Source organism: Saimiri boliviensis, chromosome 1 (assembly GCF_048565385.1).
Source record: "Saimiri boliviensis isolate mSaiBol1 chromosome 1, mSaiBol1.pri, whole genome shotgun sequence".
Lineage (NCBI taxonomy): Eukaryota > Metazoa > Chordata > Mammalia > Primates > Cebidae > Saimiri > Saimiri boliviensis.
Window position 1 is genome coordinate 65,026,600 of NC_133449.1, and position 15,404 is coordinate 65,042,003.

Consider the following 15,404-nt stretch of genomic DNA (forward strand, 5'->3'; position numbering starts at 1 on the left):
TACCGCTGTGGACTAAAAGCTCTTTGGAGATGGCCAGATCTCTTCTTTGCTCTAGGTCCAGTGGGAAACAAGGAGGCTGGTAAGACTAGGGTGGCCCAAAGGCAGTGGCTTGGTGAGGCCGGCTTGCACTGGCTTGCGAGAGCTGACTGTGTGCATCTCTTCCCAATTCCGCATTCAGGGACAACACAGTGGGAGTTTGAAATCAGCTAGGATTGGAGTATTTATACCATAGAAGTTAGCAAATGCTACAAATCAGGACTTTTTCTCCAGAGAACAGATTATTAAACCAGCATACCACTGTTCAAAAATTCAGGTTAAGGGTAGGAAGGATCCAGGAGAATGTTGAGGATTAGGCTAGTATACTGTCATTTTATTTTTTAATGTCATGTAGGAACTTGAATTGGAGATACTTGAAACGTTGAAGATTGTGTTTTGTTTTGTGGAGGGGTAAAGGAATATAGTACTCAATGATTACAGAGACTAATGGTTCATGTGCCAAAGTCTATCTTTTTGTTCATAAACTTTATTTCAAAAACTTTTTCACATTTTGGGAGGCCTGGGCAGGCGGATCACAAGGTCAAGAGATCGAGACCATCCTGGCCAACATGGTGAAACCCCGTCTCTACTAAAAATACAAAAATTAGCTGTGGTGGCACACGCCTGTAGTCCCAGCTACTCAGGAGGCTGAGGCAGGAGAATTGCTTGAACCTGGGAGGTGGAGGTTGCAGTGAGCCACGATTGTGCCACTGCACTCCTTCCTGCCTGGCGCCTGGTGACACAGTGAGACTCTGTCTCAAAAAAAAAAAAAAAAAAAAAAAAAACAACCTTTTTCAAACATTAATTTAAATATTTTCAAAGTCGTGTGTACATAATTCAAGAAGTCAAATAGTACTAAAATGCTTATAAGGGGCCGGGCATGGTGGCTCACACCCATAATCCTAGCACTTTGGGAGGCTGAGACAGGCAGATTGCCTGAGCTCAGGAGTTCAAGAAGAGCTTGGGCAACATGGTGAAACCCTGTTTCTACTAAAATACAAAAGAAATTACCCGGGTGTGTCGGTGTGTGCCTCTAATCCTAGCTACTCAGGAGGCTGAGGCAGGAGAATCTCTTGAGCCTGGGAGATGGAGGTTGCAGTGAGCTGAGATCACACCATTGCACTCCAGCCTGGGCAACAAAGCGAAATGGTCTCAAAAATTAGTAAAATAAAAAAATAGTGCTTGTAAGGGAAAAGAGTATATGCTTCCCATCCCTCCCTGGTTCCCATGCCTGTTTCCTAGGAGCAAGTACTTTTCGCTATTCTTCAGATAGAATTCTGTATTCTATATTTCAGATGAATATGCTTATCTATACTGCTATTTCTCAATTAGTTTTTTTGGATTATCTATTATGGTAGTTGAAGATTCAGCTCTCTTATCATCCAATCCTCTAAACACACTTCTTTCCCCCATCCATACCCACTCTTGAAATAGTTATCATGGTTTTGGGGCCTATACATATTCAGTCTTCATGTTGTTACAATTATAGAAATAACATTTACTGCGTAGTCAGACTGGCTGTATCATGATTATGTCTCTTTTTCAAATTTGTTTTATCTGGGGTTAATAACTACCTCAGATTTTTTCATTGGCGTAATTTGCTTTGTACTATCTCTCACTCCCACTGTACCCTCCCATGGCCTTTCAATACAGTCATCACCACATAATGACATTTTGGTCAACAAAGGATCACGTATATGACAGTGGTCCCATAAGATGATAATGGGAACGGGCATGGTGACTCATGCCTGTAATCCCAGCACTTTGGGAGGCCAAGGCGGGCAGATCACTTGAGGTCAGGAGTTTCAGACCCTCTTGGCCAACATGACGAAACCTTGTCTCTACTAAAAATTTTTAAATTAGCCAGGTATGGTGGTGCATGCTTGTAATCCCAGCTACTTGGGAGGCTGAGGCGGACGTTGAAGGGATCGCTTGAACCTGGGAGGTGTAGGTTGCAGTGAGTCGAGATCGCACCACTGCACTCTGACCTGGGTGACAGAGTGATACCCTGTCTCAAAAAAAAAAAAGATGATAATGAAACTGAAAAATTCCTATTGCCTGGAGATGTCTTGATGATCCTGACCCTGTGCAGGCCTGTGTTTGTGTCTTAGTTTTTAGCTAGTTTTAAGAGTTTAAATAGTTAAAAAAAACTTGAAAATTTTAAAATAGAAAACTTAATAGAATAAGGATATAAAGAATAAGGACATAAAGAAAAATGTTTTTGTACAGCTGTACAATCTGTTTGTGTTTTAAGCTAAGTATTATGAAAGAGTCAGATAGTTAAAATTTAAAATTTTATAAAGTAAAAAAGATACAGTAAGCTAAAGGTCATTTTATTGAGTAAATAATACTTTTTTTTTGTTTGTTTTTAAGAGACAAATCTTGCTCTGTCACCCAGTCCTGGAGTGCATTGGGGGATGTAGCTCACTGTAACCTCAAACTCTTGGGCTTTCCTCCCACCTCAGCCTCCCGAGTAATTGGGACTGTAGGTACACACTACCACACCTGGCTAATTTTTTATTTTAAAAAAAATTAGTGTGCTTAAGGGTACAGTGTTGATAAAGTCTACAGTACTGTACAGTAATGTCCTAGGCCTTCACATTCACCCATCATACACTCAGTGACTCACCACAGCACCTGCTAGTCCTGCAAGCTCCACTCATGGTAAGTGCCCAATGCAGGTGACTACTTTTTATCTTCTATGCCATATTTTTATTGAACCATTACTATATTTACATATACAGATACCCACCATTGTGTTGCAGTTGCCCGTATATTCAGTATAGTAACATACTATCCAGGCTTGTAGCCAGGAGCAGTAAGCTGTACCTACCATGTAGCCTAGGTGTGTAGCAGGCTTGCCCATCTAGTTTGTGTAAGGGCACTCTATGCTGTTTGCACAATGATGAAATCACCTAGTGATGCATTTCTCAGAACATATCCCTATCGTTAAGTGATGCATGACTGTATTTTCAGTCCTCCTTTCAATCGGAAGATTTCTGTCTTTGAGTTTCTTTTTGTTTTCCTGAAATTTTTCTTTCTGGGGCCTACCTCCGAGTTCCAGGTCTTCCTTTTTCTTGTTATATTTCATCATTTTGGCGTAACACCTCTTCTAGTAGCTTCCAGAAAAAGGGTAAATGAGAAGAAAGTTTTGAGTCTTTTTATGTCTGAAAAATTATAATTCTGCACTCAGCCTTAATTGACAGTTTGGCTGAGGAGAAAATTCTAGGTTGACAATCATTTTCCTTCAGATTTTGAAGACCATTGCGCTATTTTCTTCTGGGTTCCAATATAGCTGTTGAAAACCTGATGCCGTTTCATTCCTGATTCTTTGCGGTCTGTTTTCTTTCTTTGGAAATATTTAGGATCTTCTCTTTATCTGTGAAATTTGTTTCTGAAATTCCACAGTGCTGTTTCTTTTAAAATGTATCATTTTGGATTCTTGATGACCCCTTTCAATTTGAAGGCTCCTGTCTTCAGTTCTGGCAAAATTTTTAATTGCTTTCATCATTTTTTTCTTTCATTCTGGAACTTCTGTTAGTCACATATTAGGCATTATAGGCTGACACGTAGGTTTTCTCACCTTTTTTCTCTTCTAACCGTCACCATGGACCAGATGTGAGGGTAGGGCTTTGTGGAATAGAGCAGATAGGAAGCTGGATGAGGTTCTTAATCTGCACCACCAGAAACCAGGCAGTGACAGTGAAAGCACAGGATACCGTGGGAGAGCTATGGAAGGGGTGACCCTCCCAGACTCAGGGCGTCTGGAAGAAATTTCTTGCCTGAGATGTGAGGGCTGACAGGGCTGGTGAAGAGCGGGTAGGGGTGGTCCAGGCGAGGAGACGCACACTGTGCTAGAGGTAGAGGGAGCAAGACCCTGCAGAAGAAGGGAATGGGCGAATGTGCTAGACTGGAACATGGTGATGGGAATGGAGGGCAGATGCATGAGTGGAAGCAGCACCTTGGCCAGATGCCCCTGTGCAGGGCCCTGGGGGACAGACTCGCAGTGCCTGCTTACACAGGGCTCACCTGAAGGCGTGTGCACTGCGTGCTGAGTCATGGGCAGCCGTCAGCCAGGAGGGCAGGCTGCGATCTCCTCTTTCCGGAGCAGTGGGACTTCTCTCTGGCCATGAGCACCTAAGAGCCTGGATGGTGTTATCCGGTACCCCACCCTACCCAGGCCGAAGCAGTCCCCAGCCCCTTTCATGTTTTTCTCAGACCTGTGAGAGTTAGATCCTGCCTCTGTGCCCTCTTAACCCTGTGTTTGCTCCTGGCCCAAGCTCCGCTCTGCCCCTTTTTTGCTGAGGTTGGCCTCTCGGGATCCCTTCCAGCTCCCATAGTTTGGAGAATGAAGCCGCATTTCCTCCTCTTTGCTCCCTTCAGTAGCTTAAAGCTGCCTGTCCTGTTTCCTGGGCCTCCTTTGTTTTCTGTCCTGAAAGCCCCCATGTGCCTCCAGGGAGCTGGGGAGGAGGGGAACTGGGGGGATGGTTTGGCACTAGCTGTGCTTCCCGATTCTGGCTCCTGTTGGTGATGCCTGCAGTGTCCATCTGGTGGCTGGGTAGCACAGTGCTCTAGGTGTGAGCCTGCCACTATGGCCCCCTAGAGGCAGATCCTTCCTCTCCCTCCCTTCCCCCAGCCTCCTGGCTCCCCCAGCACCAGCTCTTACAAATGCTTCCCTCCCTGGGCTTCAGTCAGCCAATCTACACCCTCCTCTGGCCTCCACAGACACAGGAACAGAGGGGATGGGTGGTGACATGGCAGTTCAGGGCTTGGGGGGCTTAGCAATTCATAATTAACAGTCACTGTTCCTGGCCCAGGCTAGCCCTGCTCATCTGAAGCAGCCTGGGTGGTTCTTGGTCTCAGTCTGGACAGCGGCCTCACCTGCACCTGGACTCTGCGGCTGCTCTGATGCCATTGCAGGCGTGTGGGCTAGAAACCTGCAACTGGGTCCCGAGGCCTGCAGGCCATCCTGGCGTTGTGGGCAGGACTGATTAACTTGAGACACCCTCTTTTGCTACCCAACTTGTCATATAACCTGCCTTCCAGGTACAACACCTCACCAGCGGGTGTGCGCAAATGTATCGACAGTTTGTTCCCTCCTGATGGCCTTGGTTTGGTCTTCTGTTGTGTGTGGGTGCTCTTTCCAGGACCATTACCTTGTTAAAATGTTGCTATACCAGCTGGGTGCAGTGGCTCACACCTGTAATCCCAGCACTTTGAAGGCCGAGGTGGTGGATCACCTAAGGTCAGGAGTTCGAGACCAGCCTGACCAATATGGTAAAAACCCATCTCTACTAAAAATACAAAAATTAGCCGGGTGTGGTGGCATACGCCTGTAGTGCCAGCTACTTGGGAGGCTGAGACAGGAGAATTGCTTGAACCCGGGAGGCGGAGGTTGCAGTGAGCCAAGATCACGCCACTGCACTCCAGCCCGGGTGACAGAGCGAGACTGTTTCAAAAAAATAAAAAGATTGCTGTATCAATGAATCACTGGTTCCTAGGACAAAATAAAAATGAGTATAATTTACCTTTTGGGTTTAGCAGATAAAAATTTGATGAGCTAGGAACCCTAATAAGGACTGTAGCTATCAGTTAAAAAAACAAAGCCATAGTGTGCAAAAATGTAAGCATAGACACAGCCAACTAATTTCTGAATGTTGACTCAGATCTGTACACTTGTATGTGCTGGGGCTTTGCCAGAATGATTTGGTGTGGATGGAGGTGGGTGCGGCTAAATATGGAAGACCCCCTCCCGGTGGCGAGCCACTACTCCTTGCATGCTTTTGAAGTGCTGGGCATTATACCATAAGTACCAGCACTTTCCACATATTATCTCAGCTAATTTTGACATAAGCTTGTCAGTAGGTACACCCTATATCAACCCTATTTTGCAGGCAAGAAAACTGAGACTCAGAGAGGTTGCATTATTTGCCTAAGGTCACATAGCTAGTATGTGGTGGGGTAGGGATATGATACTGAGCCTCTTAGATCTAATGGGAGAGACGTCTTCTGGAAGTGAGAGAGACAGAGAGAAAAGAGTTAAGAGAGAGAAAGCTGGAAGGAAGTTGGAGGGTACAGGCCAGATTGTGAAAGTCTTTGAAAACCAGGCAGAGATGCTGGATGCGTTATATGGGTTAAGAGGAAGCTACTGAAAGCTGTTGAGCAAGGGAGTAGCATGACCGTGGTATTGTGGTAGGATCAGTCGGTGGCAGTGCCAGAGTGGACTGGCAGGAGTAAGTGCTATTACAGAAACCAGCTTGGAAGCGACTGGAGTGATTGGGAGGGCGGTGAGCAGGTTACTGGGAACCACTGTAGCTCCTGAGTGGTGGGACTTGTCCATCACTCCACATTCCTCAGAGGTCGGGAACCAGCCAACCTTTCGTAAGTGCCTACCCTGCAGCCAGTGCAATGAATGTGTGGGTTGCTCAGAGCCCCCATGCAGGATGGATTTCTGTCTGTGACCTGCCTAGGAGAAAGAGTTGCTGGGATGCCAGGGATCCTGCAAGTCTTCTCTGGCAGAAAGGAAATGGGGTCAGCTGTGTTTGGGCTTTGCTGAAAATAGCTGAGCAAATACCAGAGGCTTAAAAATACTTGTGCCCCAAGTCTTCTGTGAGTGTCAGCAAGTTTGTCAGATGCTGAAGGGAAGGCTTGGCTGACCTACTAGTCTTACCCCGACTCCTAGCATCAAGCTCTGTGGATCCTGGTCAGCACCCTTTCCCTCTGGGCCAGCCCCAGTGTGGCCCTAACTGATAGCACAGAACAGACTAGTGATGAGTATAAGCTAAGTCATTTGTATGATGTGCTAGGTGTCGTACTGAGTGCTGTAGATGCATCTGTGGACTGGGTCCCTGAAGTGGCCTCCCGGATGATCTTCCCATGCTACCTGGGTCCCTTTGTTCATTGCCAATATAGCAGACAGAGTGAGCTGTGAAATTATACATGACATTGTTTGTTTCTCTGCTCCAGGGCTTCTCCGACTTGGCACAATTGGCATTTGGAGCCAGATTATTCTTTTTTGCAAGGGCTGTCCAGTGTACTGAGGGTGTTCAGCAACATGGCTGGCTTTGACCCATTAGATTCCAGTAGCTTCCCCTCCCCAGTCATGATGACCAAAAATGTTTCCTGATGTTGCCAAATGTCCCCTGGGTGCAAAATCCACCCCCAGTGGAGAACCACTGCTCTAGAAAAAACTATAGTGTTCCTCTTTTGCACTTAGAGTAAAAGTCATAATCCTTAACCTGGCCTGCAAAGCCCCCAGTCCTCTCTGACCTTGTCTCCTACTGCTGTCTCCTGTTGGGTTCACACCAGTCACACTGGCCTCCTTGCTGTCTCTCAGACCTGCCAGATAGTCCCACTTCTGCCTCGGGGCCTTTGCACTGGCTGTTCTGTCTGCCAGAACAGTCTCTCGCTAGATAGCTGCCTGACTCATTCCTTCCTTCAAGTGTTTCCTCCAATATCACCTCAGTGAGACCCACCCTAACCACCTTGTGTCTGTAATCTCCATCTCTGCTACCAGCTGACACTCGCTATCCTCTTGCCCTGTTCTGTTTTCCCTAGTTTTCTGAAGCACGTATCCTTCTAACATGTCAGAGAATTTGCTTATTTATTATTTGTGTTGCTTATTGTTTGTCTGTCTGCACAACCCTGTAAACTACAAAAGCAGAGATTTTGGTCTGTTTTTTGTGACTGATGTATCCTTAGCACCTAGAGCAGTGCTCAGCACATAGTAGATGTTCAATAAATACTTGTTAAATAAGTGAATTTGTTAAATAAATGAATTATTTTCACAGTAACCTTCAAAGTATTCACATCCTCATATTATAAATGAGGAAGAGGAGGCTCAGAAAGATTAAGTACATTGCCCTAAATCACACAGCCAGCAAGTGGGAGATCTAGAATTTAAACCCGAGTCTGTATAGAAACAAGCTGCATGTATAGGGAAGTTGCAACTGCTGCTGTGTGCTATGCTGCAGAACTGGGCAAAGAGTCTCCTCTTTCGTGAGTCTGTAGAACTGGGGGTACCCTCACCCAACATAGACTTGCAAAAGTACATATTACCTGGGAGTAACCATGGTTACAAAATTAATGGTGAGGTATAATGCGATTGGCCCAACTGATAAATTAGGAAGTTTTTTTTGTTTGTTTTATGGAGGCATTCTTTGCCTTACAGAAGGATCCCCTTCAGGCTCTGTTTAATTACCTTCTGGAGGTTGTTTTAAATAGGCTCTGTCTTTGCTGCCTTGGGAGGTTTGGAGAAGCAGCTTGGAAGGAGGCAGAGGGGAAGGGGAGTGAGCCAGATTGGGGGTGGGGCTGGGCCCTTCCTCCTTCCCTCTGGGTGCTGGGGATGTGCCCTGCTCTGGCCAAGAAGCCCAGTTGATGAATGTGCTTTACCCCTCCCTTGGGCTCTGCAGCGAACTTCAGATAGGTTCAGATGGCAGCTCAGCCGAGATGCTGGCTGTTTTTGAAATTTTCCAACTTCTGGGATCTTCCAGCCACCTCTCATCCAGATTGCTTCTCCACACCTCCTCCTTGTCCTCATTCAACGAGTTGAGAAATCAAGCAAGGTTCAAAGTCTCATATCCATACACTGACTTGTTGGAGCCAATAAGTCCCAAGGGATCAAAGCTGCATATTTTTATGCTCAGCAGGGGCACAGAGGAGATGGGCTGAGCCCACATGAGATCAGCTCTTAAGCAGGAATTATAGTTTAAAGTGGAGATGCTTCAGTGGTCTAGTGAGAGGATGCTGCGGGCTCCCTGTCCTAGATTCCCAGTGTGGATGGCCTGTCCACTGCACCTCATTTGACTTCTCATCGAACTCTTTACGTTCCAGGATGATCCTCCCCTATCACTTGTTCACAGGATTGGCTTGTAAAACTTTAAACTAGCAACCAACTCTTGGCTTGTGGGTGGTACCTTCCCTGCTGACATTTTTGCATCCAACATTTAACCCCTTAAAGTCAACGTTTAATCCAGCAGGACCCAAGGAGTCAGACCTGAGTCCTTGTCCTGTTCTCCCTCTAAGCTGGGCCTGGTATCATACACCACAGGACAGGAAGGGGCCCTGGAGAGACTTGCTTCTGCGTCCTATCCCTGCTTCTGCCTAATTTAAAAACAGTACAAGTCTAAGCTGTGAGGCAACTTGCACAGGCAGGCTATGTAAGTTAATGACTGAGAGAGGGTCAAAGTCCATGATCCTGACTGTTGTCACTGCAGCCTGGAGATGGGATCAGCCCAAACAAGATCAGATCATGACTAGGAATTTTTGTTGAAAATGGAGATGTTCCTCCCACCTCACCCCAAAACCTCTGAGGCTGGTGTGTTGTCAGGTGTCTCAAAAAGAGCCTCATGCACCACTTTAGCTTCCATTTCTTTCTTTCTTCCCTGGAAATCTTTCCCTGATACCACTGGAGGCAGTTTCCTATAACCCCAAATGGGTTATATTAGTTAAAGTGATACTAGCTGCTGTAACAAAAAGATCCCCAAATGCATTAGCTTAAATGAGACAATTTATTTCTCTCCTGTGTAACAGCTCAAGTTCCAGGTGGGCAAGTTGCTTCGCTCCACAGGATCATTCAGGAACCCAGGCTTCTTCCATCACCTTTCTCTATTATCTCTTTGCGTGTTGTGCTAGCTTCATGGCTGAGACTGGGCTGTAGCCACATTCTCGTGCTGGCTCACAGCAAGGGGATGGAAAGCACGGAGAGAGAGGCACTGACCTGGAAAAGGCACATTACTTCCCCTCAGATGCCACTGGGAGTCTTAGCCCCATGGACAAGGCTCATTGCAGAGGAGGATGGGAAATGTGTAGCAGGCCAGCCACTTGCCAGCTTCTGTTCCATGACTGTGGACAACGGGAGATAGATTTTATTGAACAGTTTGTGGTCTGTGCCATAAGGGTCAATAAAGGGTTTGGAATTTGTGCATCTTCTATTATATTTTTCTAGTAGTTACCTTTTTTTTTTTTTTTTTTTTTTTTTGAGATGGAGTTTCGCTCTTGTTACCCACGCTGGAGGGCAATGGCACGATCTCGGCTCACCGCAACCTCCACCTCCTGGGTTCAGGCAATTCTCCTGCCTCAGCCTCCCAAACAGCTGGGACTACAGGCACGCCCTACCACGCCCAGCTAGTTTTTTGTATTTTTAGTAGAGACGGGGTTTCACCATGTTGACCAGGATAGTCTCCATCTCTTGACCTTGTGATCCGCCCACCTCGGCCTCCCAAAGTGCTGGGATTACAGGCTTGAGCCACCGCGCCCGGCCAGACAAATATTTTAAAGTAGGTAATGTATGAATAAGATACAGAATTCTAAAGATATTTTTAAAATAGGGTTTTTTTTTTTTTTAAACCTCTCCCTTTTTGTCTCCCCCAGTTGCCCATTTTCCCTCCCTAATCATTGGTTTCTTTTGTATTATGCCAGAGATAGCTGTATAATTTATCCTTTTTCTTTAAATGCTCACAATGTAATAACTCCAGTGAAATTCACCAGAGCATGGTTTGTAATAAGCAGAAAGATAAGACAGTCACAAAAGAGTAAGTACCGTGTGATTCCACTGATATGAGATGCCTAGTGTAGTGAATGTCATGGAGACAGAAAACAGACAGTGGTTTCCAGGAGCTGGAGAAGGGTGGAATGCGTAGGTTGCATTTAATGGGTAGAGAGTTGCAGGTGGGGAAGCTGGCGGTGTTTTGGAGATGGTTGGTGGTGATGGCTGCCCATGATGTGAACATACTTAATGCCAGAGAACTGCATACTTAAAAATGGTTAAGATGGTGAATTTTATGTTATGTATATTTTACCACAATGAGAAATGAGAAATAGCTTAAAAGTCCATCAGCAGGAGACAGTTTATAAAATATGCAGTCTGGGCAGGGTGGCTCACACCTGTAATCCCAGCACTTTGGGAGGCCAAGGTAAGAGGATTGCTTGATGCCAGGAGTTCTCATGACCAGCCTGTTCAACATAGGCGAGATCCTGTCTCTACAACAACAACAACAATAACAACAACAACAACAACACACACACACACACACACACACATTTGTTTATTCATTCAAGGGTTTTGGTTGGAAGAATAAGACTGTTTTCTGTGCACTGATGTGGAAAGATCTCCAAAATATATGACATGCCTGAGGGGCAGAACAGTGCAATGGTAAGCTAGCCTTTAGAGATGGAGGCATGTGGTAGTTAAGGGTAGGGACTCTGGAGCCAGACTGCTTGGGTTCAGATCCCAGTGCTGTGAGACTTTTTTTGTTTGTTTGTTTGATTTTAGGTTTGTTTTGTTTTTTTGAAACAGAGTTTCACTCCTGTCACCTAGGCTGGAGGGCAGTGGTATGATCTCAACTCACTGCAACCTCCGTTTCTTGGGCCCAGGTGATTTTCCTGCCTCAGCCTCCCAAGGAGCTGAGACTACAGGCATGCACCATTGCGCCTGGCTAATTTTTGTATTTTTTCTAGAGATGGGATTTCACCATGTTGCCCAGGCTGGTCTCAAAACTCCTGAGCTCAAGAGATCTGCCTGCCTCAGCCTCCCGAAGTGCTGAGATTACAGGTCTGAGCCATGGTGCCCAGTCTTCTTTGGGACTTTGGGCCAAGTCACTTAATCTCTCTGAGCCTCAGTTTTCACATCTATAAAAATGGGAGATATATTAATCCCAACCTCTTAGGGTTGTTGAGGGGATTAAATAAGTTAATAAGTCACTCTGGCCAACTTCAGATGTTGATGCGCTCCAGTGCGGGGGAGACCCAGATGAGGAGGCCTGGATGCCTGTCTCCATCCTGCCACTGGCCCCTGGGGCCCTGGCTTAGTCACGTAGTCTCTCTGAGATGTCTTACCTAGTCTAAAGAGCATCTGTCTACCTCCCAGGCATTTGAGGGATAAAACAATAGAGATGAAGTTAAAATTTGAAAGATGATTAAATCCTTGAAAAAAATACTGCTCATTTGAGTTGCTTCCCTCTATTTTAGGCAAAACTATTGAGCACGTTCTATGAGTCAAATATTTTATATATACATATGTCATTTAACGCTCAGTGTTAGTCAGATTGAGCCAAATGTTAGTACAAATAACGCCCAGGTTTCAGGGGCTGAACACAGTCAGGTCTGTTTCTCATTCACGTCTGACTCCATTGCAACTCGGGGACCTGGCAGAGGCCAAAGATGATGCTAAGATGCCCCCTTTCACTCATGTCTTCTAGTGCCTCACTGTCCTCCTCTGGATTCTCTGCGGGAGGCTCCGGGGACAGGCCTGAAACAGGCAAACGTCATTTCCACCCACAGTCCGTTAGCCAGCACCCGGTCCCAGGAGGCCACTTGACTGTGGGGGAGGCTGGGAAGTATAGGCTTAGCTGTGTGCCCATAAATGCAGACTGCCAGGGCACCCTGCCTTACAACAACTCATGTTACTGATGGAGAACCAGCCACTGAGGCAAAGTGATTTGCTCAGGGCCACACATGCAGTAAGTGATAGAGCCAGGATTTGTCCCCTCTCTCTTTTTCATTGTATCCTCATGTCTGTCTGCTCTGAAGATGGTAGAGTCTTTTAAAATGTTCTTTAGTTCCTGCATTGTCTCCTTTCCTCAGAATTCCTTTTTCTTCCCAGAATTCCTTTTCTATGTGTACATGTGTAGGCTCACTGAGCAATGATCTGTTTCACTGGGGTCCTCCAAATATCAGTACTTCTAGGCGGAGCTGACTATGTCATGCTCAATGCAAAATGGAAATGCAAGACCCTTGTTACAGAAAACAGAAAGAAGCTTTTCCTTCCTTTCTGAGTTCTCTCTCTCCCCTCATTTTTTCTCTACCTGGCAAGGTATTTTTTTGCTATTTAATGTTTTTCTTCCTTAGCCACAGGGGACACTCATGGGACAAGTGCAGACCCTCACAGGCACCCAAAGTCCTGCCTCACAACTTGGTGCATGGGGCCTGCATGGTCCTCCCTGTGCCCAGCTCTCTGACAGGAGTAGAGGGTGCAGCAGCCTCTGGGTGGCCAAGAACCCAGTTCAGGGAGGTAGCTGACGCAGTGGGAGGCAGGACCACGTGTGAGCTGAGGCTCCAGGCCGCCAGCACATGCTGCATTGTTCCACTGGGCTTAACTTATTATTATTATTATTTTTTTTTTTGAGACGGAGTTTCGCTCTTGTTATCCAGGCTGGAGTGCAATGGCGCGATCTCGGCTCACTGCAACCTCCGCCTCCTGGGTTCAGGCAATTCTCCTGCCTCAGCCTCCTGAGTAGCTGGGATTACAGGCACATGCCACCATGCCCAGCTAATTTTTTGTATTTTTAGTAGAGGCGGGGTTTCACCATGTTGACCAGGATGGTCTCGATCTCTTGACCTCATGATCCACCCGCCTCGGCCTCCCAAAGTGCTGGGATTACAGGCTTGAGCCACCGCGCCCGGCTACCTGGGCTTAACTTATAAAGTACAAACTCAAAGATAAAGATACAGTCATGCCTCACTTAACATCAGGGATATGTTCCGAGAAATGCATCATTAGGTGATTTTGTCGTTATGGGAACATCAAAGAGTGCACTTACACAAACCTAGATGGTAGAGCCTACTCCACACCTAGGCTGTATGGGCTAGCCTGTGCTCCTGGGCTACATATCTGGACAGCATGTTACTCTACTCCACACCTAGGCTGTATGGGCTAGCCTGTGCTCCTGGGCCACATACCTGGGTAGCATGTTACTCTACTCCACACCTAGGCTGTATGGGCTAGCCTGTGCTCCTGGGCCACATATCTGGACAGCATGTTACTCTACTCCATGCCTAGGCTATATGGGCTAGCCTGTGCTCCTGGGCTACACACCTGGACAGCATGTTACTCTATTCCACACCTAGGCTGTGTGGGCTAGCCTGCTGCTCTTGGGCTATACACCTTGACAGCATGTTACTCTACTGAATACTTTAGGCAATTGGAGCACATGGTATTTGTGTATCTAAACATAGACAAGGTACAGTAAAAATAAGATATAAAAGATTAAAAAGATGGGGCCGGGCAGGGTGGCTCATGCTTGTAATCCTAATACTTTGGGAGGCTGAAGTGGGAGGATTGCTTGAGCCCAGGAGTTGGAGACCAGCCTGGGCAACATAGGGAGACTGTATGTCTACAAAAACACACAAAAAATTAGCTAGTGTGATGGCACACCCTGTGTGCCCATAAATGCAGACTGCCAGGGCACTCTCCCAGGACTACAGTAGCTGGGACTAGCTGTAGTCGAAACTAGTCCCAGCTACTCAGGAAGCTGAGGTGGGAGGATTACTTGAGCTGGAGAGGTGGAGGCTGCAGTGAGCTGTGATGATACCACTGTACTCCAGCCTGGGTGACAGAGCAAACCCTGTCAAAAACAAACAAACAAACAAACAAAAAACAAAAATGGCACACCCTCATAGAATACTTATCATGAATGGAGCCTGCAGAACTGGAAGTTGCTCTGAGTGAGTGAGTGAGTGCTCTGTCAATGTGAAGGCCTAGGACACGACTGTATGCTACTGTAGACTTTATAAACCTGTATCCTTGGGTTGCACTAAATTTATTTAAAAATATTTCTCTCTTCAAAATAAATTAACCTTAGCTTACTGTAACTTTACTTCATAAACTTGTAAATTTTTAAAACTTTGACTTTTTTGTAATAACACTTAGCTTTAAACATACACATACTGTACAACTGTACAAAAAAATTCTTGTCCATAAGCTCTTTTCTATTTTTAAACATTTTTACTTTAAAAAAAAAAACTTTTTAAATGTTTTTGTTAAAAAGTAAGACACACTCATATTATCCTAGGCCTACATACAGTCAAGATCATTAACATCATTGTCTTTTACCTCCACATCTTGTCCCACTGGAAAGTCTCTAGAAACAGTAATATGCTGGAGCTGTCATCTCCTATGATAACTATGCCTGTTTCTAGAATACCCCTTGAAGGGCCTGCCTGAGGCTGTTTTACAGTTTGTTTGTTTGTTTGTTTTTTAAATATAAGTAGAAGGTATACACTCTATAATAATAAGAAGTAACTGGGCACAGTGGCTCACACCTTTAATCCCAGCACTTTGGGAGGCTGAGGCAGGTGGATCACCTGAGGTCAGGAGTTGGAGACTAGCCTGGCCAACACAGTGAAACCCCATCTCTACTAAAAAAAAAAAAAAGCTGGTTGTGGTGGCACGCCTCTCTGTAATCCCAGCTATTCAGGAGGCTGAGGCAGGAGAATCACTTGAACCTGGGAGGCGGAGGTTGCAGTGAGACAAGATCGTTGCCCTCCAGCCTGGGCAACAAGAGCATCTCAAACTCTGTCTCAAAAATAATAGTATTAATAATAATAAATAATAATAAAAAGCATGGCATAGTAAACATAAACCAGTAACA

General features: G+C 45.8%; 1 protein-coding gene across 7 annotated transcripts in view; it reads left to right on the top strand.

Annotated features, from left to right (window-relative positions):
* Nucleotides 1-15,404, top strand: part of SFXN5 (sideroflexin 5) — a 129,903-nt gene that overhangs the window by 29,557 nt on the left and 84,942 nt on the right. Inside the window, exon 1 of one of the 7 annotated variants that reach the window (XM_074398427.1) lies at nucleotides 2-6,417. The exons of the other annotated variants lie outside the window; for them this stretch is intronic. The gene's annotated coding sequence lies outside the window, so the exon portion shown is untranslated. Of the gene's footprint in view, nucleotide 1; nucleotides 6,418-15,404 lie in introns of those variants that run through there. 7 annotated transcript variants of the gene reach the window in all.